The sequence below is a fragment of the Zootermopsis nevadensis genome, unplaced genomic scaffold (assembly GCF_977971745.1).
Source record: "Zootermopsis nevadensis isolate Lab colony 2312 unplaced genomic scaffold, Znev_1.0 Znev_ptg000008l, whole genome shotgun sequence".
NCBI classification, from domain to species: domain Eukaryota; kingdom Metazoa; phylum Arthropoda; class Insecta; order Blattodea; family Termopsidae; genus Zootermopsis; species Zootermopsis nevadensis.
Window position 1 is genome coordinate 11,575,438 of NW_028259140.1, and position 23,545 is coordinate 11,598,982.

The window sequence follows — 23,545 nt, forward strand, 5'->3', positions numbered from 1 at the left end:
CGTGAATCACATCTCATGTTTTGTACGATGCTATTCTTTGCCGGATATCCAGTGTTTCTGACTGCCATGTTTCAAGCCCGTACTCTTGAAATCCTGTTTCAAGATCTCCAACCTTCGGATACGCCTGTAATGCGAACTGTAAACTGTTGTATGTAGGACTTCCTGTTAATTATTTGGCTGGGTGCTGATTGCTGAATGTCGGCTTGCGTGTCCATCCTTCAGCGGATTGAATTATTACATTTTGTTGTAAGGAGTCGTCAAAATACAAGCCTAAATCGTCTTAAGTACTTCGACTCATTATGTACGTCATTTCAATTTTAATTTATGGCTTAATATTTTGCGTAATCCGAGATTGTTTTACGCGGAAATGTTTGGATAGGGCGGGAGTTTTTGATAAATTTAATGCAGCTTAGTAATGTGAATTAGTCTCAACGCGACATTCAGATGTTTCCATTTGACTTAGGCTAACTACGCGAGGTTTTGTGTTCAGGGCAATGGACCTTAAGATCCTATGAAAGGGGGGAATTTCTGAGCACTGTAAGCTGTCCAGTCACTTGAATATAAACTTCGGGTTTGCAAAAACAGTTTGATACTAGTTAAGACGCATCTATAAGAAGTATTTTTTTATGATTCCAATTTCATCTGCCAGAAGTAGACCGTTACGGAGCTCTGATACGTTGGGAAGAGTTGGTAAAAACTTTGAAAAATTAATACATTTTAATAAACGACCCTTCCGTCGTCATTTTACACATGTGGGTCATTGAATACAAGTTGTTCCAATTTTTAGGCGACCATAATACATTTCCGTTAGTTTCCCCTTGTCGTCTCAGTGGAAGCTTCCCCTGGCCTTGGTCTAGATTGGACTTTCCTTTGTGATGACACTTTTAAAATAATTTGTAGTTTTTAAAGTGAACAGCGAAGGGTGCCTCTGAGAGGATTACACGGGTTTACTCACAGTATCACAGTCGAGAAGGATTTGTACTTTTTTGTATTATAGAATGACCAGCACGTACAGCACAAAGGGGTTCAACTAGACCGGTGGTTACAGATCACTACCACATTGTACAGCTTTCGTAATTTTTGAAAGTACAATTGAATAGACATCAGTAAAAAAAAGGTACGACTGAGGCCTCTCCTACTTACCCGTAATATTGCTACCTACTGGTCGCTATTCGACTCCCGACAACTCCCTTTTGCTTCTACGTCACCCTATTGGAAGGGGTGAGACGCTTCGTATGGGGGAGAAATGCTTTCATCTCTGTATTTTTACTCCATTGAACACAAGGCATTAAAGTGGTACTGGCTTCGATTCCAGTCGACAGAATGCTCAGTTCTCGTCGTGTATTGAGGCTGAGCTGTCTTGTTGATCCGCAGGTATGAATTAAATAGGTAATATGGAATATTTGTATATGACGGTGTGTTCGTATGTTTCGAAAATGTTAACCCAGCTTAACGAGTAACTTTTGGGAATAGTTTTTCTGAAACCATATAACGTAATTCGAGTCCAGGCGTACGGAGTAATTAAAAGTCATTGCGTCTTCTTTTCCAGAGCATGAAATAGTCGTTTTTATTCTGGTTTATTTATAGTAACGAGCGTGTTACTCACTACCCAATTATTTCACATGTCTTAGAATAGTTTTAATAAATGCAAAATATGGATTAAGCGACGATTATATTTAACTGGACTTTAACTAATCAAGGTTTGACTGTCTAGATGACTGTGGGCATTTGCTGGTGTCTTAACTTGTTTTCCTGAATATTCTACATGTAAGTTTTTGACCATCCTGTCTGAAGCGTGGGGTTTGTGTCTTCTCAGCCTGTAACTGTGCATGACCTTGGATTGATGGCGGCAGAAGACGAGTCCTTCCCGTTCCCTGAGACCCTAACTTGTGACGTATTATTCATAAATCTCACAGGCTAGAATCTCAGGTATGAGAGGGGCTTACATCTACAGTGACAGTGGATTGGAAAGGGCACGGGATTTTGGAAACTGAGAAGCCTCTTCGTACAGATTTTGGTTTATGGTATGTTGAATGTGCTTAAGTCATTTAAGTAGGCCCTGTTGCTTCTCTGATTGATCTGCGAAGCTCCGAACTGTCTCCACGTGCTGTTTGGATTATTTCACGTTATTCTTACGATTTGTATACCCGAAATTGGATGATACTTTATCCATGGAATATAAATTTCGATATTTGCCGGTGAAAGTGAGCTTGTTAATTTTGTGTCCTTCTTGGTTAACGCTACACTGTGTTAAAAATTACTAAAATAAAACTTGTAGAATAGATCCTTTTAGATAAAAGTTTATTTGACCGTTTTGTAAAATAAGGGTTTTATTGAATAGATCTGAACCAGAATTAAATTCGACCAATTTTCGGTGTAAATTCCCCAGCATAAAATTTAATCGAAATCCATGCTGTAATTTCGGAAACGGAACATGCTAACTGACGGACACATATTCATTATGTGTTTAGTTTATGTACTATTTGGGAATAACGCGGAGTTGTACTTTTCCCCCCCTCTGAAGTGTGTTTGAACACGACATTTATAACACTACGAAGAAGTAGGTGGAAGATTTATAAGATTCAAATTGTGAATATAATGACGGGATTAAACTGCCTTAGGACAAGGACTAGTTGTGAGTTTTTGTTGAGACTGTAATGATCTTTCAGATTTCATAAGAGCAAAGAGTTTCTTGAACAACTCTATCTTTAAACCATTTATTCTTCCCCGTATCATTTACAGGTAGCCCTCGATTTACGCCGGGGATGTGTTCCTGGACGAACCGGCGTAAATTGGAAAGATTTTATAATGTAAATCAATGGGAAGTCAATGACATGCGTCCCCAGCACCCAAACATTGGCGAGTAATCTAATGGCATTACATTTAAAGCTCAGAAATAACGTAAATAAAATAAAGGGAATTTAAAAAATATATTTTATACACTTACAATCGGCAATGGCGTGATGAAGCAGTGTTAGTTCTCTGACGAAGTCCCTGGTTGAGGATCGTCATGTTTTTAAAGAAGGCACGTAGTGTGTCGTGATTTCTTCTTTCTTTCAAAATTTCACGATAAGGCCTCATGGATGCCATAAGGCTCCCCTTCGCAGTAGCACAAGAGCAAACTCGCATATGAAAAAGTTTGCATTTCACAAACAGCTTTTACCGATTCATCGATCTCATTGGAGCAAATTCGCGTTAACGAAACACACGTAATTGCGGAGACGACTGTATTTATAATTTTTATTCAAAATCAGCGATGTAAGAATTACGATTTAGTATAAGAATCAGTACGAGAAACATTGTAAAACGTTATAAATAATATTAAAATATATTATTTTCACTTTTTGACCTTTTGGTTTCAAAATCGGCGTTATCCTGAATCGACGCAAATCGAGGGCTACCTGTACTTCGTTTGTTCTTTGACTAAAGTTGGTTTGCTGCCATCAAGAAAGTTGCACGACAGCCATGTTAGTAGGATCTGAGTTTATCACGGCGGTGAGTACGAAGATGGCTGGCTGTCTTCTGGGTTGTATCACAGCAAGGACCTCTGAAACGTCGGTAAATTTATACCAGACTACACGGTGCTAAAACCCAGAAGACAGCCATCTTTATTACCCATGTTAGTGAAAGTACTCGTATGTTGTCGCTTTACTGGGGTGGGAAGCCATTTTGAAAATCCACTGGTATATCTCAGAGTTTCGTTGGAACCAAAGTCTGCGCCGCCAGGAAGAGAAGGCGCCGATGTATGGCCAAAGTCGTGATGATTCCTAGGATCGATCTGAGTGGTCGTCGACGTCGGGTGGGAGACGATACACCAGCAGCAGAGACGCGACACAGTGCCTAATCAATTCGTGGGAGTTTTGTCGTCGACTGTGTTGGGCACATTCTGAGCCAGGAAAACCCAGTCAATCTTTGAACCACGTGCTTCAACTATCTCACACCGAGGAAGTTGGCAGTTCGGACAGCGCTTACTTTGTTGCTCTTTTAATATGTACACACTCTTAGGCTCCTGGAACCTCTTCCAGGGAGTATTTCTTTTGAAGCTCCATCCAGAGCTGCAGCCGTTGTGCTGGGGAGGGGGGTCTCGAATTCCAGTAGCTTCTTTGACGCTGAACAAAAGTGCAGGACGTGTCAGGGTAAGCTGACAGCACGAAGGATGTGTCCGGCGTGTTCCCAATGAAACCACTCACCGATTTTCTCTGATGTCGTCCACTCATTTCGGGTTTTGTGGAAAACTGACATGGAAACCGAACTGTGACGCTCACTCCATGTATTGCCGAGCTTAAAAGACACATTGAATTTTATCTGCGTGTCCCTCAGTTTCTTCGCTAGGAAAATTGGCATTTTGATACGCCACAAAATTGTCTCTTTTTTGTGAACACGATGACGAACCTTCAAGCTTCGAAAAAGTCGGGATTTCGTGACTAGCTAAGCGACTGTTAGCTTCTCCACATGAACTGTGTTCTGTAAAGTTAGTCGTATTAGTAAGATGTGTGACTGACGTGTGCTATGCATATTTTGTTTAGTTTTTAGTAGGCCTACGTATCTTTATCATTAAAATGGTGATTCTGCCAAGCCTTCGAAATGTGTTGCCTCAGTGTAGGCAACCAGCTTGTCGTATGTACTGTGAAGATCTCGTGTAAAACGAAATCTACAGCAGACGCATTCAAATTCTGTTTGAATTGTTGCAGATGGAAGCGGAAGCAGCAGGGGGCATACAAGAACGGAATTTGCGTCGAGTTGCTTGCGAGCTGTCTCCCAGTTACACGTAAGGCTTTGACTATTTTCCCAAAACAAGAGGTTATGACGTCATGCTTGAGTGCGCGCGCATGTGCCCTTCCTTCAATAAACTAGACTTTAACGGAGATTTAGCTGTGACACCTCGTCGAATAACGGTTAGTTATGAGGTTGGTATTAAAATGGGTTTTAATTTAAAGTAAAGCTGTCCCACTATACGCCATGTAGGCACTTGGGGGGAGAGGTTTACCGCTCCTACTCATTCTTGACCTCGGCACAAGATGGGGGTGAGTGGCCAGCATCACGCTCCCGTCCGCGCTTTACCCCCGGGAATGGACCCCGGTACCCATTGTAGAGGAGGCTGGGTGGACCCCGGTCTGGACGCAGAGATTGAAATGGGTGTTAGAGAAATTAGTAAATGCTAATCTGGATTGAAAAAATGGAGAAGAGAATGGTAATGAATCTGTTTATTGAAGTTTTGATCATCTTCTTGTTAAGGAATAAGCACGAAATAATAACGAAGTTTCGTAATTTATTTAAGATAACAAACCAAGCTTCTGAGCCATTACATGCTGCACACCTCTAGTTCAGAAGCTGGTAGTATGTCAACTACGATGGCCCGTGTACACCTTAGCAAGTTCAGTCCAATCCACATCTTCACACACAGTTTCTTCAAGATCTATCCTCTTACCATTGCCTACATTCCTCATTGGACTTGCCTTTGTATTTTCAGACTACATTTCTGATCGTCATCGCTTGTCAGTGTAATCTCCTAGGTTCGATTGTCTTCGTAGAAGCTCATCATTGTTTAAGCATCTTCGTCCTGGTATTTCGGCCCCCGTAGGTCCATGTCCTCTTCAGAACCCTTTCTCAAACACCGCTCTGTGTTATTCCCCCTGCACGAGACAGCGAGAGACACACTCGTGTATGACAATGGCGATGAAGCATAGCATCCTATTTTCCAGCCATTCTGAATAGGAAATGCTTCAGACGAATGTTTACCCAATACTCACGCTCAGAGAGGAAGGCGTCTAGACAGAAATCCTTGTAGGATAATATAAACAGTTAATTCGCGGAACCCTATCGACTGGCATTTAAGCCTGAGAAATTGTTCACGAGCGACGCCGCACACCGGACAGTACTAGAAGCGAAATTACGTACAGCGTTTATATTTTACTACAGTGTTATGATAAAATAGAGACAGTGGAGGACACTAATGTCTAGTGTCTAGCATACACACTTACTCTACACGTTCTTTTCTGCTTCGTGCTTGTTAAGGCCTGACAAACGCAGGTCTGAATACATTTTCATGTTGTCTTCTGAACAGTGCCATAGCATGATAATTAATTTCCTCTTTTTTCGCAATTTCCGATGTATTTATATCCTAGGTTCTCACTGCTGTGAGTATAAATATGGCTGTCTTCTGGGTTATAGCTCCGCGTAGTCTGGCAGTTTAACGATGTTTCGGAGGTACTTATTGCCTCCATCATCAGGGCGATGATCATCATAGTTGTCGCTGGATGTCTTGTGAGGTGTCGGCGCGGAGCGACGAAGAGGTGATGCGCTCCAAATCTTTACTTGACCTTGCCGAATTTAGTGTTGCCATGTAACTCGGCAACAGATCGCCAAGAGGTCTGTCTGGCAACTATTATACCAGACTGCACGGCGCTACAACCCAGAAGACAGCCATCTTCGTGTTGGTATCTATTTTTGGCTCTTTATTTTATTTGTTGTCAGTGTAACTCTTTCCATCTTGATTACGTAACCAATCATGGAATTAATAGAATGTTACAGAGACAACTGGAGAAACAGTGTTTTTCAAATGTCCTGCTCAAGAATTGCATTCAAATTTTCTTCACGGACAGGCCGCTGCGCCACAGACGACGAATGATAATATTGATTTTCCTTCACATTAACAAATTATGTATTAAATTTGTCTTATTTGTTAGTTGGAGGAGGAATTTGTCTCGATTGAAGGAGGAAACTATGGGGCATTCTTCGGTGTGATCCCAGAATCACTCTTCTACTGAAAGACATCCGAACGGAAATCATGGTATTGTTTATTATCTTCGTACAGCAAAACCTTAATGAGATAGCCATCCCGCCATTTCTGACTGCCTACTGTGGTTATGACGTCAGCGAATGAGACCGGCCGATAACCAAAATGGATGTCACTTTACTCCAAAACCACGATATTAAAAAAACCCGTAGAGAACGAAAACACAGGAACGCGGAAATGTCGCTGCTATGTAAATATAACCAACAACTTCGCGCATGCGTCGTGTGCTCGTAGCAGTTTCTGTGTGACGAAGTTCGACGATCAACTGCAGTGTTACTGGCACGTGTTATGATGTAACAAGTCTTTAGGTCGTCCAGCCAAATATCCTGACGATCCATCTGCAGTAACGATGTTGCAGTCGTTCCTGTGGGCGCAAATAAGCGTTGGCCATTGGAAAAACTTAACAACATTCCCATTAGTGTGTTGCAGAGTCTGACCCGTAAGTAATGGCGTCTTATTTGTTCTGTCAATTGTCCTGTACTTCCTGTGCGGATTGAGGAAGTTCGGTTTCAGCGTAGGGAGCAAATATTGTCGGTAGCAACTGGTCAGACTTGCAAAGTTGTTGTGGGTTTCTCTGGCCTGAAAACGCCAGTGCTCTACCTTATAACAGGCTACGACTGCTTCTTTCCATGTCTCTCCCAATTCACTAACCAGATAACCTCTGCTGTTGATATAGCGTCTTTCACTATCATTTAAACAGAAATGTGATCTGTCAGTTATTGAATACTGGTTCCATCTAGCGAGAATAAGCTCTAATTATTGCTAGGAACAAAATGAATGTCAGTTATTGAACACTGGTTCCATCTAGCGAGAATAAGCTCTAATTATTGCTAGGAATAAAATGAATCTGTACAGTCAACCACTTCGTTAATAATACGTGATCATTTCATACAAAGAACTAATTCGTCCAGCTGACTGTTTGCTTCAGACTAGCATTCGTACGTTTTTGGAAATTGTACATCAGACAACAAAACGCAAAAATTTGTTTTGGTATGTTTGAGGCTTTGAATGAGCAGTTAACACCAGACATTTATCGCAGAAAAAAAAAGGAACAGAAATACCTGGAGAGTTTTGAAATGTGGTGTTGGAGAAGAATAGAGAAGATCAGGTGGACGGATCGAGTGACCAACGAAGAAGTATTGAGGAGAGTCAACGAGCAAAGAAACATTCTGCAGGCGATTACACGAAGGAAAGCTAACTGGCTGGGACATATTATGAGTGATATCATCGAAGGCCAGGTTGAAGGAAAGCGAGGACTGGCAAGAAGACTGATACAGGTAACCGACGATCTTAAACAAGGAAAGAAGATGCAGTTCCAGGAATTAAAACGAGAAGCTGAGAATAGGGAAAACTGGAGAGCTCTTTTGGGGCAGAGCAATGGACCTGTCGTCAGACAGAACACTAAATAATAATAATAATAGTAGTTTGTAAGAAGTATTTTTAGGACGGGATAGTGTTAAAACTATTAAATGTGGATGTTGAAATGCAAGGACTTCATTTCAGATAGACGTCTTTTTTAATGAGGGAGTTTTGTATATAAATTTCTTATTAACATTTACCATTTACAATTCTGCATTATACTAGTTGGCGTAGACTAAACATTCTTGGATGATGGACTCTGAGCAGACGGAGAAAAGTTCAAGACAAAATGTACCTAGTGACAAATAAAGGCCTGACTGGACTTCCAGCTGTTCATGGCATTTTTTTATTGTTTGTGCAGAGTTACATCAAGCAAAATCACGTGGTGGCTGTCATGAAAGTTGAACATATGCTCATTTGTACGATTAATTAATTGTTTTCAACATGTGAAATGGTTTAGATTGCCTGATCTACAATTTTATCTTTCTTGTTCAAACTTAACGTATTCATGAAATACACACACACTTCTCCTGTCGACGTTCCTGTAATGAGCCATACGTGTGGCGCTAAAGACAAGCTATAAAATCTCGCAGAATTTTCGTTAAGAAGCCCCTTGGTGTGTGAAGTGATATGCAAAGAATACATGGAGACGGAGGCAAGAAAACTACTGAGATACTGTATCACTTCACATGATGAAATAGTTACCGCGTACATTTGCGCTACTTTGTGAGTAGTGTCGCCAACATTCTTACGGGAACAGCAGATTGCGTCAGCCATCTGGGATTACGTAACCCAAGACGCCGTCATAGATTCCGTGCAGCTTCTGGACGAGCTGGGAATTGCGTAGAGTCGTCCCGAATAAACTAGAAAGATTCTAAAACCCCTGGAACGACCTCAGCCTGTCTCCACATCTCCATGGAATATTTAAACAAGTTGAACATCGGCTAAAATTAAATGGAGAGCATCATAAATTTAACTAAGAAACCACATACAGGCGCCGGCCAAGATAAAGTGTAAAGAAACATTCAGGAACTGAAAACTTTGAAGAAACCATAAGATGGATACGCGAAACAAACATTTGAAGGGCGTCATAATAGTTGCCAGTAGGTCCAGGACCTAAGGGAATTCAGTAATAAATGCGCTACGAGCGAATCGGCGCTGTCTGGAGGCCAGACGTCAGGAGTTGAAGAGGCAGATGGCGAAATTGCCCAGAGGCGGTGGGAACGCAGGGACCATCATTGACATCATTAAAATATGAGGAACGGCGTTCTTGGTGTTCTGTCGCCAGTTCGAAGACGCGGTTATTCAAAACAAGTGGGCATTCCGCGAGAAGGCGATGTATCTGCTCGCCGAGTCTCATACTCCGGCCGCAGAGACGTGTGGAGGGCCGTTACGAATACCACCAGTTGGCGGCGACCTACCGATCGCAATTCAAAGTCAGGATTCAACTGAATGGGGAGCCACTGCTAGAATTTGCAGTAGCCGTCGAGCAGTTGGCGGGTTGCCCATGCAGTCATCAGCGAAGTGAGAGACCAGGAACTGAAGCAACACTTTATCGTACGCGTCGATAGGTCAATCAAATACGTCCTCAAGGCTACGAAGGCGGCCGCCGGACCACCAGCGAGGTTGAGAGAAGTGACGAGATCCACAGTGGGAACACGTTAGCCACCAGCCGAGAACCGAAGGAACGCCGATAACCTCAGAAGTGGCTGTCGACAGATACTTAACAAGGAGGCCATCAAAATCAAGACTTGAGAAAGAATAGTTGTGCAAAAAGAATAAAGGCTAGCGTGAAGAGAGAGACATCAGCGCCAACACCCTCATTTCATGGCCACACTTTTGCTTGATGAGAAGTGACGTCTGGAGACTTCGCATTGTAACTTTGGAGGAGCAGGTCAGAAATTGTCACGGACTGAGCGCACAAAGAAGGAGGTTCTCTGTCGAGCAGTTTGCAAATGAGTTGGCACCAGAACGATCAGCGACACGGAATCGAGACAGGCAGATTGCTTCATCCTGACAAAGGCACAGCTGAGCTACGTCGTGAGTTCCACTTACAAATAAACTGTGCCGAATGGAACTCCTTGTCAGAGATGGCGTTGTGGAGCTCCACTGGGTGTCGGCCGGTGGAAGGATAAGAAAAGAACAAGTAGTCCTTCCGCCTATCATGGCCTTCGGGAGAGAACCACGTGTGCCCTGCGAAGTGTTTACCGTTTCTCGAATAAGAAGCAGTCAACAACAGACCACGTGGCTAGTAACCGGATGAAGACCTGCTGCAAGGAAGTAGTCGAAGTCTGTCTTTTACGCCCGACCCCTGCAAAGGAAAGGTGACGTGAATTCCAATTCGAAGCAGACAGAACATTAATCAAGGGAATAATTGAATGCAGTGGTGTGTGAAAGAACCCAGCTTTCATTTTGAAGAACCGACAATGTAACCAATTAATAATCTGTTACAGTGGGTTGCATGAGAACGTTGCGGTGAAATCAATGGGAAATTGAAAATCATATACATTTCCAAAGAAAGCCTTTCCTTCCTGCAATATTACGTATACAAATCAGTCTGAATGAGTATAAAATTTAGAGGTTTCGTTCACAAATGGCGATTTAACTCGTGCATATTTGTGTAATGACTCCGTTGTTCCTTCAAATAACTTATCAGCACTTACTTTCTAATTATAGAAATTCCTAGAAAGAGTCTGCATATTAGACCTACATACCGTAGTGCATTAATGTAGGAATTTTATGCCCAAGAAATCATCGATGTCCAATGTATCAGTGAAGACAATTTAGTCTTGTCAAACACTAACCTCACATTCTCATCCTAATACAGTCAGCATTCGCAATATGGAAGCAATGCATTGAGAACAAATCATCATTCGCATCAAACTTGTTCCAGCTTAACAGTGATTGCTCAAAATATCGTATTTTCTAAGCTTTCGAAAGTCTGATGGCAAAACGTTTATTTTTCCACACATCAGGACGACTGTAGCTACTGAATGAACGGCCGCATCGCCATAGACACTTCGCTCACAATTTTTGTTACTTAAAGAATTCTTTATTCATGTTCACTCCAAAAAAGTAATTACTGAGTAACTCAAGTAGTTAAGAATTATGTGTACAACACAAGTAGGTGCAAAATGCTGTAACTCATGTCAGCACAGTTTGGCTCAATAAAATATGACTTCAGTGTAGGTCATCAGGTTTTCTTAGTCCATAATATCTGTTTACCAGTGCTTTATACTATCCAATCACAGACGTAAGCTCATGAAGCCCCATCTATTGTAGAGACTCCATAAATTACTTTTAGGCTAACTACAGAACTTCGTGAATGGATGATCAGGCCATTGAGAGACCTTAATTTTTAGAGTCCAGCACAGGGAATTGAGGGCAAGCATCCATTTCCTGAGTGGGTTGTTAAATTTACAGTCGCTCACTGCGTTAGAGATGTGAGTACCTCGGATCTTGTGACCACTGGGATTAACGTAAGGGCCGTGCTTATAATAAATTGACACTTAACTGTTTGTTTCTAAAAGCACACGTTTGTTTCAGGTCTACATTTTACTTTGACTAAAACTAAAACTATGTAAGAGCACGTGTTATATTGAATACACGTTGTTATAAGAACTCCCACGTATGATTTGAGGTTTTTATTGTGGTGAGTCTGAGGATGGCCGTCTTCAGGGTTTTAGCGCCATGTAGTCTGGTAGAAGTTTACCGACGTTTCAGAGGACCTTGCTCCATCTATCATCAGGGCTGTAAAACTCGTAAGACAGTCATCTAGTTTTTACTGTCAGGGCCATCACACCAAAGTTACATTTAAGTTTGCTGGTTAATTTTATCCAACGACTTTTGAATAATATTGTGTGGTAAACTGCAATCAGTACTGTGTGGTGGCCCTTTAGACTTTAAAGCATGGGATCGTGGTATACACGCCCTCTCTCATAAGCCAGTTCCCACAGGTAGGCGTATGGCGTGAGATAGCATGCAAAAGATACGAGGTCGTCCTGAAAATGAGGTCCTCCGTGGGTGTTTACTGCAGTATGTCCAGGTCTATAGTCCATCTTGCTGAAACTATTGTGTACTCTCACTGTCTCATTGCTCAAGACACACGATAACTCTCTTCAGAAAGTGAAAAATTCTGTCGAGTACTTCCCATTGTGCTATAATCAATTGCATTTTGCTTCCTTGCAGAATTATTCGCATTTATTTCCACTATTATCTGTATTGAATGCTTTGATAGTGATTATTTTTCTGTGCCAAGTTTATATTTTTCTCGGACCATTTAGAAAATGGTGTCTTGTGGCCTTTTCTCTTTGAATGCAAAAATGTTAAACATTCATTGCTTTTTTATGGCCGCTTAAATTAACAGCAGACACAAAGAAACGGCTTTTTCCGACTCGGAAAAGTGCAAATGCAATTTCAGAGATTCTATAATTTTTCAGTTTATTTTGTACTGAATCTTTATAATTTTACGACCATTTCCATTGGCCTGTCATCAACATTTTAAGCCATTGAAGTTGTATCACAAATCACAGTGTTTGTTTTGCTTGTTTCTTTTCTTAAGCTGTTAATGTGTGCTATGAGGAGGCAGATAATATCAGTTTTTTCCTTCCATTGCAGTTCTTCATTGTGCTCGAAGACTCGCCTCTCCAGTTCTGTCGGTCTTGCAGTTTCCTGCTCGGGTAATGGGACGGGAGGAAACTTCCCAGCTGTAATGTTTCAACTCCGCACACGTGGAAGAATACTATGAAGCCCGAAGGCCACAAGGGTTGTCCATAGCCAGCAGACAACACTAACGTACATTACTTAACCCTTCGAAGCCGAAGATCGTCTAAATATTATTTATGAATTCAGTCCGTACCGCGAAAAAAACACTACACCTCACCATTACGAAAATCAGCTGGTTGACCCTTTGAAGCCGAAGCTCGTCTTCATAATATTTACGAATCCAGACCGTACCACGAAGAAAACACTTCACTTAACCATTAGAAGTCGAATCAGGCGGTACCACATAAGATTTAACAAAAGAACATCCCGGTCAAAGCCTTAATTGAATTATCAATTTTTTCTGGCGTTCTCTTAACTTTGTGAGGCGGAAGAAAGAGGAATCACAATGAATGAATTCAGACGATTAGTATAAAATGTAAACTTTGCAATGAAAATGTTGCTGATGAGAATCTGAAGTGCAGCGCCGAGTATGTTTTATATACTCGGCTGCTAACATTTTATAGGAGGCTTTGGTTTATAAACAAGTAACAGCGAACACAAAGTATGGTTGTATAGCAGGCTAGAGAGCCTTTGGTTCAAATCTGATACATGCCAATACCCCCAAAATACAATAACCTCATCTTCTTCTATGGCTCTCCGGTCCGTATTCGGTCCATGGCCTCCTCAATTCTCCTCTTCCATTTGGTCATATCCTACAGTCCGAGGCTTTGATCGAGGTTTCGAAACATTTTCCTTTTTATGGTGCAAGGTTGTTAGCCTTGCGACCAACCCCCTAACCTGGAGAACCAGGGTACCTGTCTTAGTCTGACCTCTCCCTCTCGACAAATCATTGATTTAATATCCATTAAGTTTGTAATATAAGATACTGAATTAAAATTAAAGATTTTTGCATTTCATAATTGGATGAGGGGTGTGTGTTGTAAGTTACTGTATTTACTGTATGCCATGATTAGTGTGTGTGTTTCTCTTCATGAGTAAATATGACATAAATTATAATGGCCTAAAGGTTAATGTATACATTGTGCCTCTTATATAGTGTGTTTCAAAAGTAGCTTTACGACTTGAGGGCGAGATATTGGTGAACTGATAGGAGAAACATATAATTTCAGAACGTAGAAATGTAGTCAAACACTTCAAGTTTTATGTCCATCAGATTTTTATGGTTCAATGTGACTTCCATTTGTTATGCGGCAGACGTCCCATCTGTAGTCAGTATCTTGCCACACGCAGTCTAGCATCTCCGGTGTCACTTTAGCAACTGCAGCAGTAATTCGAGTTTGGAGTTCAGCCACATTTGCAGGTAGGGGTGCCACGTACACTCAGTCTTTAACAAATCCCCACAAGAAAAAATCTAAAGGTGTTAGATCCAGGGAACGAGGTGGCCATGCTATTGCTGAGGGCACAAAACACATTAACTTTTGGACTGTCACGAACATGTTCCAGGAAAATTGATGTGTTTGGCTAAATTTGTGCATTTAAAAATATTGCGCACATCCTTTAAATAAATTTATATTCTCCTGTGAAGATGTAAAGCTACTTTTGAAACATGGTGTACTATTGACTTGTCTGCCAATGAGGAATGCAAAACTTGCAAAAAATGTACTTGGGAAGTATGTTCCAAATTGTAGTTCTCCTTTTCATTTGTATTATTTAATTACGCAGACTTTTTATTAAAAACTGGAAGTATTGAACTCTTTGAACAGGAAACTTACTTTCCTGAAATTATTGGAAAAAACGTTTCTCTCTGATGCTGTAACTTAATACTTTCAAAAATTTGATGGGTAAAATATGAAATTAGATGTAAGACTTGAGGTTCTCACAGCGGTGAGTATGAAGATATCCGTCTTCTGGGTTATTGCGCTGTGTAGTCTGGTCGATGTTAACCAACGTTTCAGAAGTCATACTGCCTCCCTGATGACGGAGGCAGTATGACCTCTGAAACGTTGGTTAACATCGACCAGACTACACAGCGCAATAACCCAGAAGACGGATATCTTCATGAAATTAGATGTTTGTGTTTCACGTATAACATGAACACAATACAACTTGGAGCATGTAGGCAACACTTATGACTTCCATACTCACGATTTGGACGTGGGTGTTGGTATCTTACAATTGTATGTTAAATTAAGAGTGAAAACTTCTTTCACGTACAATTTCAAAATGTAATGTGGTGTTTTAAATCAATTAAATTTAGCATCTGTATTGTTGTATTCACAAATTTTCGTCTTCTTTTCTTTTACTTTTCAAATTATGAATTCCTAACTTCTTAGGTTTTTATATATATTTGTAAAATTAATAACAGCGTAGTAACTTACCTGTTTATCCATCTTTCCTTCCATCCACATGCTGTTTTTCCTCTGGTATATGTGCTGTTCTGACGTAGTTGATATTTTAGATTGTTTTTCACAAAATATGAATGAGGTCTTCACTTGTAAGATTTGAGGTTTACACAGCGATGAGTATGAAGATTTCTGTCTTCTGGGTTGTTGCGCTGTGTAGTATGGTCGATGTTTACCAACGTTTCAGAGGTCATACTGCGATAAATCGCCCTGATGACGGAGGTAGTATGCCCTCTGAAATGTTGGTAAACATCGACCATACTACACAGCGCAACAACCCAGAAGACAGAAATCTTCAGGTCTTCACTTCTTTTACTTAAAAGTCTAAATGAATACATCACTGCCTTCCTCAGTGAGCTGTTAACCTAGTCTGTTATGAGACAACTTGTATTTCATGTTGTTTCATGTGTATATCTGATTATTTCTCTGATATAACCACATTTCTTTACGTGGCATTAAAATGTTATTACAGTTGTAGTCACCCATATGGGTGCCTGTTTTTCGATCAGTCATTCATAGACAGCTTCCAGTTATTTACTTATGAACAGCAGAAACACATGACTTCAAAGTCACTTGCTTCTGAAACCACTTTATTACTAAGAATGTTTTGGCAGAGCGGTTAGCCATAATTGTGTGTAAGTAGAATGGCATTTAAACTAGAGTTGACTGGGTTAAAACTGTCTACAGGGATACATTTAACCCAATGAGTTCACTTGGTCTGTACCTTTATTAGAGTCTGATGTCAGAAATAGTATTTTGTTTGTTACTGTGGAAGATGTATTCTAGAATTGCCTGTGGTTGGTAGATTACGGGGATTGCCAGCAACATGAGTGTGTCCATCGCATCACATGCTAGCAGTTTACTGTTCGTACTGTGCATAACCTTTCAGTGTATCACAGCACACAATTAATGTTGGTGGTCAAAATGTTCCTTCTGCCAGAATACTCAATTAGTCAGTGTAACCACAGAAGCAAGATGTTACCAACTCAGTCTGGCTGTTTCAGGCACAAGTATTTGTTAAATTTAATATTTTTTTTAATTTGTGCTTATAGGTAAATCTTAAAATTGTTTTGTTTGATGATGATGTGGATTTTTAGTGCTGTGTAGGCTTTTAGGTGAATGCCAACATTTCAGAGAAACATATCATCATTTAATTCTCACTGTTTTGTTTTCAATAGTACCACAATAACCAGTGAATGTGACTGAATGGATAACAAATGTTTTCTCTTTTCCTGTACTTCATCTAACTTTCTATCAGTGTCCGTGGGCCAAAGTAACCAACTGATATATATCAATATTTTTTTACAGTTTTCTGTCATAGAGATGAAACAAGCATTGAAATTGTACCGAATTAAGTTTTTACTGTGTATGTTCACTTTCTTTCCTTAAAGTGTATTGCAATGGATTTTTGTAACTTTAAGTTATAATTTACTTAGGTGGGTTAAATGCATATTGAATTCTGTTGAAATCTCTTGAGAAGTTTCCAATTGCAAGATCTTGGAAAAGATGGGAAAATACAATGACATATTTTAAAATGGGAGTAGAAAAGAAAACTTGAGAATCCCAATTAATTAATTTTTAATGAAAGTCCTTGAAAGTGGCAACTGATTGCAATCTTAAGGGCATTCACATCTGGGCCATCAATTTGAAAAATGTTGGTATTGCTCCAAAGGTGCCAACTCATTTTATTTTTATGAATGGATCAATTTTTGGAAGTTTTCTGGTCAAGTAAGCTCTTCTATTAAATGTCACACTGGACTCCCTAGAGGAACAAAATAATATTAAATTCCTTATCCCTTCTAACTTATTAGTTCTGGTCATTCTTCCCTGTGCTTGATTGCAAGTTTCAGAAAGCACCCATGTTGATAGGCCAGACATCTGTGAGAGTCAATAGTATAACATAATGACTGTGATCTTTGTATTGATAAGTGACCTCAAGGTATAGGTTGTTGCAAAGGTGGCCATGTGACAAGAATGGTATTTATTGTATCCAGTGGTTATTTCATGAAGTGAATTTTTTTGATAACATGATATATCCATGGTTGATATTTATATAAATATGAAGTGTGTGTTTGTGCTCCAGCCAACTGTATCTTTTAGTAAAGTAGGTGAGTTCTTTTACATTACAGTGATAACCTCAATTCTGTGACACTTTATTCCATTTAGGTTACAGATAAGAGCTGTATTACTGTAAGAAAACACGTGATCTTTTGTCTACAGAAGTTGAAAATGTGTTGTGTCACATTGTTACACATTACAACTGAGTGTGCAAAGCTAAAGTCCATGTAAAAGAAAAATTATAGTAATTGTCCTACATGTAATTCCATACACATTGCCACAGAATTGTTGGGTTCACAAACATCCATTTTCATAAAGAAAATTAATTTTCTCTTACAAAATTAAAACCATTGTCATCCTTTGATGGCTTTGGATTTATTTAACCATAGATCACTGGTCTCTTACAGTATATTTAAAGGTACTTTTTCAATCTACTAGATTGTATATACAAGCTTTCAAGACCTTTTTTTTTTAAAAAAAAGAAACAACTTTCTAATTTAGCTGAGTAAAGTGACACTGCAGGTTGGGTGAATGCAGGGCATGGATTTTTCTCTTTGACACCACATCCTGACCAGGTCTGGGGGTTACCCAGCTTTTTATAAAGGCTCTAACCCCATGATAAAGAGGCCAGAGCATGAAGATAATATTGAAGCTACACTCACTCGATACATCTTCGTGAGACAGTGCTTAGGCACAGGAATCTTTATTTTTCTGATGCTGGTCCACAAATATGTCAGATGGACTGCTAATAGTGATTGAAGTAGAAAGCAGATGAATGTAGATTAGGAGTAATAAAATGTGAAGCTTAGTTACAAGTTAAAAGCCTGTGTTTCTTTGCCTTTTTACCCAGCACCCAAATCATTCTTTTTTGAGGTATTCCTTCTGGACCATTGTAAATAAAACTGAACTGGCTGAAGGTATATTATCTTATATACCAGCTGCTTCTTAGTCTCAAAATGTAAAATTGAATTTATATATATATATATATATATATATATATATATATATATATATATTTGGAATTAACTTTAATTGTGATAGTTTAATACTGTGACTGATATAATTCTAAATTGATAACCATATTCAGTCGTATATTGCCAAATATATAAAATCCTTCGATCAGCTTTTCCTACTTTCAGATCAAAAATGACATGCTTGTTATTCATATAACTTAATAAATTAGGTTCTCTTTTACATGACATGTGTCTGGTAAATGAGTGTCTAAATAATATTTAAGAATTCACTTTATAATGGTACCTTGAAGTAAACTCAACATTTTCCCATTAAAAATATAAACTTGTTTGTGCCATTTAAGGAAATAATCCCTGTCTACAGTGAGAATCATACAAAATCCATAAGTGCAAAATGCAGAGATACTGATTTTTATAGTAGGTGGTACACAAAATTTTCACTAGGTTTTTAAAGGTTAACAGCTGTAGTTAGGCATGTGAAATTTTTAATGTTAATAGGTTAGGTCTACAAGCATATCCAAAGACTGTATTAACCTTTACTTATTCAATTTTGGAAATACCAAGGCTACAACATTAATATTTGAGTCAGAAGCTCTGTATGTAAAAATGAGCTCAAGAATTACAGCCATGACAGCCCCAGTCAGAGAAATGAATTACTGAGATCTGATCCCTGGGAAGCTTCTTTCAGCAGCTTGGCCGAAGCATGAAGCTGTTCACTCACTTCAGCTTGTACTGAAATTACAAATGTGGTACCCTGAACTTTCCCTACTCTAAGTGCTAAACTTACAGTGATAAATTAAGTTTTAAATTATAATTCTGGGGTCCGCAGTGGCCATGCAGTCTGAGGCGTGGGCCTTATGCTGCTTGGTCGCAGGAACCATGAGTTCGAATCCCACTCGAGCCATGGATGTTTTTCTGTGTTGTGCTGTCCTGTGTACAGGTAGAGGCCTAGCGACGGGCCGATCCCTCGTACAAGGAGTCCTGACGAATGTCCATAGATCAAGCCAACTAAAAAAAAAAGTTTAGGACCCATAAAAGGGTACCGGAAAATGTATAAACGTTAAACTGGAAAAAGAAGAAATTATAATTCTGTTGAAGGTGACTCTTCTGTGTTACAGTGCTGCAGCTGTATAGTCTGGTAGAAGTTCACTGACATTTCATATAATCTTGTTGCCTCCATCATCAGGGTGATTAGTATGTTGTGTATTAGGAATTTGTTTGAGATATAGAAACCAGTCAGGCAAAGTAGAATCTTAGCTGAGCCAGTGGGTAAGAGGGTGAGAATTTGGAGAGGACAAGGGAACCAATGGAAGTAGGGCAAATAAGGTCCATTTCCTTCCCCCCCTCTCTCCTGCATGTCCAAGCTGCACCTGTCTCCCCCTCCCTCCATTCTGATCAGGCTGTGGTCTGCCCTTCTCCCATTGGCTTCCTTCCTCACCCTCTTTCCAGCAGGTACAGCAATGTTCTATCTTGTCCAACTGGTTCTTATATCTCAAACTGATTCCTTGGATGTGGCTTACTGCTCTGATGTTGGTGAAAAGCACCTCTAAAATGTCAGTAACTCTTAAGACAATATACAGTGCACGACAGCCGTCTTCACTATGTTTCTGTTACTGTTCATCTGTAAAAAAAAGGCCCACCAACTGAAAACATCTAAGTTTCATCACAGTAGCGTAATCATGATTTCAGTTCAGATGTTTTAAAATATAAATAAAAATGTATGTATTCAATTACACAGATTTACATATTATCTGTATTATTCAATGTTGGTTCCTTCATTATTAAATCTTTCTCTGCTTATTAGGCATGTATTTTTTCAGAATAATTTTACTCTGTGTTGTTGCTGATAATTCAGGAGGGGTGTAGTGAAGTATAAAAAAGTGTCCATTAAATCTGTAAAAAAAATGGTTTTGATTCCATCATTTCAGATTTCAGGGCTTAATTACACACAAGTACGCTACTGCATTAATGCTTCTTTAGTGGCTTTTATTTCTCTCTGTGAATAACTGAAGCAACTCTGCACTGATATGAAGAGATATTTTTGAAATTTAATTGTAGCACTGATTACTAAACTATGGAACAGATTTAGTTTTTGTCCATTTCAGTCCATAATTTTCACACTGAGCCATAGAGCTTCTTTTTGTAGAAAAAGTGTGTGAATCCAGTGCTTTAATTTTGTTCATCATTTCATTTTCGATAAAGTCACGGCTGGCACACATAATGCATCATAATGTCCTATAAAATGTGACAAACATCTTACTTTAGTAGGTCATTAATTTTAAGTTTCAAGTTACAGTTTCATAAAGGAACCTTGGAGCTGGTTGTTTCTTTTATTTTTTTTAAATTGCACTAATAAATTTTCAGAAGAATGCTTTATGTAACTTTTATTGGAATTCATTACATTTGAACAGTTTATTGTTAGAACTCACAACAATTAGTATTTATCACTCTGCCATATTTTAATAAGTGTGAATGATGCGGCCACCGATGATCATTAATGTTTATAGAATTCAATTTGAGGTTAGAGGGAAAGTATTAAAAAATCAGTCAACATTATCTTAATTTTATTACAGAGTAACAAACTACTTATGCTGCTGACAAATATTTGGTACTATTCATAAGTTAATAATTGTTTTATAATTAAATTTTATTACAAAAATGCCTACACTGTGCCATAACCTAGAAGACCGCAATCCACCCTTCTGTTCTTGTCAGACGTGTAAACATACCATCTAAATATGGCTCAGATGGTGATGGCAGTGGTAATGATATGACAGTGATGATGATTGTCATGAGAAAGAAGAAAATTACACTGAATTATTCTAGTTTACTTCATATTATAACAATAGCACACTTCGCAATAAAAATATTACCATGCTGTGTTGGATTGTGGTAGGACAAAAACCGGCCTGCCAACAGTAGTGTCAGTAGAATATCTGATTCTGCCAGCAAAATTTCTCTCATTTTTTCATCCCTTCAGCACTAAAATGAGAGGAATGAAAGATGGGGTGGGAACTCTCCAGAAGGGATGGTAAGTGAACCAAGTTGGGGCAGAGCCTCTAGTACATGGAATAAAGCTATTATCACTGATAAAAGAATAGGATCTAATGGAAAATATATTACCTAGATCCACAAGAGATAACAAAACAGTATATCTTTCTGTACCAATAGAAAAGGGGAAGAATATGTCGTATCAAAATAGCTTAAGATGAGGAAGTGTGAAGGAGTATCATTTAAGTGTACAATGATGTAGACTTAAAGAACAGTTACAATTTTTTTAATCATTTCATCACCTAGAAAAATGCATTGAAGCACAAATGAAACACGTGGAAGTTTCTCACAGTCTGATGAATCAACTGAATGTTAAAATAGTAATTAATAAAGACTTAATCCAGGAGTAGACACAGTGGTCTATAAATCTTGGATGGATGCATGAGATAACTGACTGTGGTCATAATGAAACTGAATTGTTTGTGCTAAGAAAAATCTTTTGACACATCTTCCGTTTTTCTGTCTGCATGTTTCGGTCAAACCAGGTCATCTTCAGACATTGGTACTTAGATGTCAGTTTGAATGGGTGAAGGCAGCAGCATGTATGATAAATCAATTTGTGAATCTATGAAACACAGTGCCTATTAGCTAAGTTATTCTTTCTGTGCTGCAAACAAAACTGTGGAATCAGCCAAGCAGATCATCTTGTTTGTGTTGGTGCAAGATCAAACAAACATATATACAATAAACTGCCTGAAAGAATACCTACAAGAGGAAGTCAGAGGAAGTTATTGCTACTTCAAGTGGTAACAACAAAAGAACTTAGCTACGAATTTATAAGTAAATAATTACGTGTGCAGGGGGATTGTTACCCCCAGCTTAAAGCAGGTTTTCTGTAGTCATTTATTGAAGATACATATTTATAGGTACTCGCTGCAGCTGTTTCTCCTGTCTACAATTCTTAGTTTTTAGTGGTTATTAAATACTAGTTGTATTAGGAACAAATTAAATGCACAAAAAATTTGGATAAGGGAATACTATGAAGGAAGTGGCCACTTGGAAGACAAAGGAATAAATGGTGGGTGAATACAGAGTATCATTCCTTCACATTCCATACATAAAGGAGATAGATTAGTCACATGTAATATATTCTTTATATTTTCCAAAATAAATCCTTCAATATCACCAAAAATTACTGGAAAATATAATACCATGCAATTTTAGTGAAACATTTCGATGAGGACTTGCTGGAATTTGCTTTGATTTATGTCTGTTGATAGTTTCTGGTTCCTAGCTACCAGTCCACTTCCTAATTTATAATATTTTGGGCTTGAATATGAAAGATTTGACTTTTTTTGTTACACTCGTAAGTTACAACACACATAATTTAAGATTTCATCACGTAGTTGCACAGCACATACAGAAGGACTTCACATTAGATGCCAATAATATTAACCATTTTCTTTAAGACAAGCATCCAACAATTTTAAGGTTTCATAAAACCGAAAAAGTTTTTGAGGCGATGTTGGTAGTAGTGGTCAGTGTTGTATTTTGGTTCCTCCTAGCTTCATGGGTTATTAAAATAAACCCTTTCCTTCAGAAATTCCCACAGAAAGACATCTGGTGGGTTAAAAACCAAGCTCAACAATGCGTAAAGCAGGTGAATAGAACAGAATTTATTTACATTCCATATATCCTTCATGGGCCTAAACCAAGGATTTACGATTTACATTGTGGATATCTGAGTTTGTTTGAAAAATTTCTATTGTCTACTACAAATTGTGTTAATAGGAGCAGGAATTCACTGGCTAGTGGAGGAATATTAAATTTCGTCAATAATTTCCTACATGAGTCTCTAAGGCTCTCCTTTTAGTGTCTGCCATTATTCTAATGATTTTGTTTTTGCTGTAAGTTTCTCCAAAAAATAATTACATATGACATGATCAAATGAAAGGAAGCAAAGCGGACTAATTTTAAAGTTTTTGTTTTTATGAGTAGTCTGTAGTGTGGGCCATTACCCATCGTGTTGAAACCAGCAATCCTTATCAACACTGTCAGACACTGGACATGTTCCATGTTACAAATACTGTCTCGACATGTTTTTATCAGTTTGTGTATTGTACTTCCTTGTCAGTATGTGCATTGCTAAACGCTCTACAAACACCAACAAAAGATTTCGATTAGAAGTTTGTGAATGCACTACCTGCACAGCTTTTGCGCAAGTGGAATGAGCAGCGGCCTAGAAATTAGGATGACCTTGGATCAGGTATCACGACTGTCGTTGGAAGAGTCTATAACACGGG

General features: G+C 39.0%; 1 protein-coding gene and 1 long non-coding RNA gene across 10 annotated transcripts in view; one reads left to right on the top strand and one right to left on the bottom strand.

Moving 5' to 3' along the window:
* Positions 1–23,545, top strand: part of LOC110830189 (anoctamin-1-like) — a 114,480-nt gene that overhangs the window by 38,450 nt on the left and 52,485 nt on the right. For 4 of the 9 annotated variants that reach the window (XM_087345102.1, XM_087345110.1, XM_087345111.1 and 1 more), the window contains 2 exons: positions 4,692–4,768; positions 12,773–17,330. The gene's annotated coding sequence lies outside the window, so the exon portion shown is untranslated. The other 5 variants (XM_087345104.1, XM_087345108.1, XM_087345107.1 and 2 more) reach the window with 5 other exon arrangements.
* Positions 18,296–23,545, bottom strand: part of LOC147874464 (uncharacterized) — a 28,122-nt gene continuing 22,872 nt past the window's right edge. The window contains exon 2 of the long non-coding RNA XR_015534166.1: positions 18,296–19,259. This is a non-coding gene — a long non-coding RNA (uncharacterized LOC147874464). The remainder of the gene's footprint in view (positions 19,260–23,545) is intronic.